At 50.8% G+C, this 3,701-nt stretch overlaps 1 long non-coding RNA gene across 1 annotated transcript in view; it reads right to left on the reverse strand.

The window, feature by feature from the left end:
* Nucleotides 1–395: 395 nt before the first annotated feature.
* Nucleotides 396–3,701, reverse strand: part of LOC106149313 — a 14,803-nt gene continuing 11,497 nt past the window's right edge. Inside the window, exon 4 of the long non-coding RNA XR_001235404.1 lies at nt 396–598. This is a non-coding gene — a long non-coding RNA (uncharacterized LOC106149313). The remainder of the gene's footprint in view (nt 599–3,701) is intronic.

Below are 3,701 nucleotides of genomic sequence, written 5' to 3' on the forward strand. Positions count from 1 at the left end.
AAGTTCTCAACTGGGTCCTCAGACAGCCTCATTTTCTCTCCCAGGATCCTACCACAGGTGCCCACACACACCACCCTGGGAACCAGGAGATAGTCACTGAGAGGGGTATGTTGAAGAGGCAAGGGCTTCCGCCGCAGTCAGCCCAACCCCGACCTTCCATTGCCAGCCCAGAAAAGGACCAGGATTCTATGTAACAAAGCCCAAGGCATTTGAGCCCAAGCTCTCACAGACCCTCAGCTAAGCATGTAACTCAGTTGTTCCCAAAAGGTGGAGACAACCAATGTCCCCTGAGAGGAGCGGACAAGCAGCATGGCACATGCACAGGTAGGTGCTCCTCAGCCGCAGAGGGAAGGTAACAACCTGCCATGGTATCAGGAACTCACATGAGGAGCCAGTGAGAGAACCAGACAGTGGCCATGTGTGCCTCTCAGAAGCAAAGCCCCACATGCTGGCTGGGAGGGACCAGATGACCCGGGAGGTTTCCTCCAGGTGACAAAATGCTTTAGAAGGTGTAACGATTGATACACTGTGTCGGCTTAAGTTTAGGTTAAGCCACTCAGCAGGGAGCCAGGGTCCATCCTTTGTAAACATCTTCATCCTGTGCAAGAGGAAGGCATGGAGATTGTGTGAGTGCTACACCCACCCCAAGGGGTTGTAGCCCGCTTACAGTGTAAGGGTGGAAAAGAGGCTTGCTTTCCCCTCTTTGGCTCTTGCTGCTTTTGCTATCTTCTGCCACCTTGAACTGTTGCCCCTGTGCCACGCCACCCTGCCTTGGAGCCAGCTGATTATGGACTGAAACCTCCACAAACTGTGAGCTAAATAAACCTTTCCTTCCTTAATTTGGGGTGTTGGGTATTTTGTCTCAGCAATGAGAAAAAAGTAACTAAGACAGAAGGGAACAGAGGTGTACAACATATGTAAATGTAAAACATAGGTAAATGTACTGAAGCCACTTATGAAATGTACCAAATCCATTTGGAAGCACTGATGAGTCCAGCATAGCATGTAGGAGCCTCGGAGGATACAGATGCCACCTGAGGTCTTGGCAAGGGCAAGGCTCTGCAGGCAAAGGTGAGCTCTTATCCCCTCCAGCTGTGATGATGGCATGGCACAGCCCATGCCACTCTGATTTGTCACTCCCCGAAAGCCCAGTGTCCAGGCCACTCCAAGAACAGTGAGGCCCCCATGGCCTTAGCTACCCATGGCCCCACCATAAGGCACTAGGCTTTCATTGGGCTCTCCTAGGTCTCACCTTCCAGTACCTTATAGGATGGTCCTTCAGGACACTAAAGAGGAATGAGGGACCGCATGACATCTGTGGCATGAGGGAGAAGTATGTTCATTAGCACACATGTGTATGCATGTATGTATACACATGTACTGTACACATGCTGTCATCTGTGCAGCGAGTGATACGTGCAGGCTCCAGAGTCTGACCTGGGCTTCACCTGGGCTTCGCTATGGCTAGCAGCTTCCTGTCCCGTCCCTCAGTGTCTTTCTCTGACCTGGTACCTCCACCTTGGGGCTCAGAAGGCCTGCAGAACTAGTAGCTGGTGACCCATCCAGGGATCATGGACATGAGGCAGACCAAGCCCTATGCAGTGGCCCTGACACCTCTGGGGACTGGGGACATTTGGGGGGTGGGGTGGCAATAGGCAAGTCCATGAAGAGCCCTCTTGCAGAGGCCTGCAATGTGCTGCCTATGACAAGAAGGAAGGGACCAGGATAGGAGGGATACCAAGACTGCGGGTCGCAGGTGGGAAGGAACTTAGCAAGCACTGGGCATGAGATTCATACTGTTCACCTATAGGAACATGCCAGGCCTCTAAGACCACATCACATACCCCACCCTTTTTTCTCAGGGTAGGTAACCACTCCCTCAGACCACCTCCCTTAACCTAGTGCATGTAGGAGTTTGAAATGGGTATTAGGTCTTGTAATTAAAGAATAGATACTGCCAGGTGTGGAGCTGCATGCCTGTAATATCAGCACTTAGGAGGCTGAGGCAGGAGAATTGCTGTGAGCTCAAGGCCAACCTGGACTATATAGTGAGTTCAAGGTCAGCCTGAACTACATAGCAAGACTCTGAAGAAAGAACAAAAGAAAGAAAAGGAAAGGAAAGGAAAGGAAAGGAGAGGAGAAGAGAAGAGAGGAGAGGAGAGGAGAGGAGAGGAAAGAAAAGAAAAGAAAAGAAAAAAGAACAGTCAGACATTCTCCACCTTATCAGCCTGAAACCTGTAGGTGGCTGGCCTCACAGACCTTGGGTGACCCCAAGTGGGGGGCATCTGGAGCAGATATGGGACTCCCACCTTGGCTGGATTCACTGGTGTGCTTGTGTGCATGTGTACACGTATGCATGTATATCCCAAGAGGTGGCTCTGCCCCAGCTCTGCCCACAGCCCACATGAGCTACCGCAGGGAATATAGGCATTTAGTAGCCAAATTCAGAAAGAAAAGAGAATCAGGTGAGAAAGAAAAGAGAATAGGTGTTATTACACTCACTTAAACCAATATACATAAAATAGCAACATCTCACCACATGATCAACCTGACAGGTCATTCACTCCCTGTCTTCATTACTTCTCCGTGGCCATCACATCCAGTGTGCAGCCCACCCTCAGGACATGGGATCCGACATCCCAGTACCAGACCCAGCAGCCACTTGTGGCCAGCAGCACAGTGGTGAGCAGTGGCCATGATCACAGCTGACCTTAGTGTCTGTAGTTCTCCTACATCGGGGCCTCCCTTTGCTGGCCCCAAAGGGTGGAGACTCATATGCTCACCTCATCCAGCCCAGGAGCCACAGGTAACCTCTGCAGTGCGTGGATGGGGGATGAGGACAAGTAACAATCAGGCAGCAGGACAGACTGGGGCCCAGCCCAGCTCTGAGGGCGGGCTGGAGGACCAGGGCCTCTGTTTGCACCCAAGAGCAGAGGGGTCTCTCTTGGCCATAGTCACCTTCACCAATGTCCCTTTAATCCATGGTCCCAAAATCACTACAAAGGATTTTGGTGATACCATCTTCAAACAGCATCAAGAAACTCATAAAAGCACCCATGACTCACTCTTTCCAACTGCCAAGATACACACCTAAAATCTGGGGGCGGGAAGGAGCATTTCGTGGGTATTTTTTCTCAGAATCCATAATCTAGAAGCCAGAACCCCACAAAAAAGAGGCTCCGGGAGAGATGGAAGCATATTTCCAAACCAGGAGGGCCTGTTCTTTAATGCTGCTCCTCCCCATGAAACGGCCATGAACAACAGAACATGTCAGGGCCCCTTGCTGCCGCCCAGTCCCTCCTCGTAACACCATCTCCCAACACAATGTGGAGCAAGAGATGGGGGAGGCTGCCTAAAAATCTGCTCACGGCCACACTGAATAAATCCATGTGAAAATTTTAATTTGCAGAAATCAACACTCCCCATTAACGCCAACATCCAGTAACCAGGGCCTGTGGGAGCCACCAATCCCTTCGAGTGATTTCTATCCATGCAGAGTGACCCACCCTGTCCTACACTGAGACAGTCAGGAATCAAATCATTGCTGAGAGAGCCTTAATCCTATTTCACTGGATGAGGAGCAGTTTGACCACATCAGAGAGAGAGAGAGGGAGCTCAGAAGGGGAAAGGAGAGACCACTGAGGAATTAATTCCTCTTGTGCAGCAAAACATTTCACCAGCTCACAGCCATAAAACTCAAC

The sequence above is a fragment of the Chinchilla lanigera genome, unplaced genomic scaffold (genome assembly GCF_000276665.1).
Source record: "Chinchilla lanigera isolate Chin_1 unplaced genomic scaffold, ChiLan1.0 scaffold00041, whole genome shotgun sequence".
Lineage (NCBI taxonomy): Eukaryota > Metazoa > Chordata > Mammalia > Rodentia > Chinchillidae > Chinchilla > Chinchilla lanigera.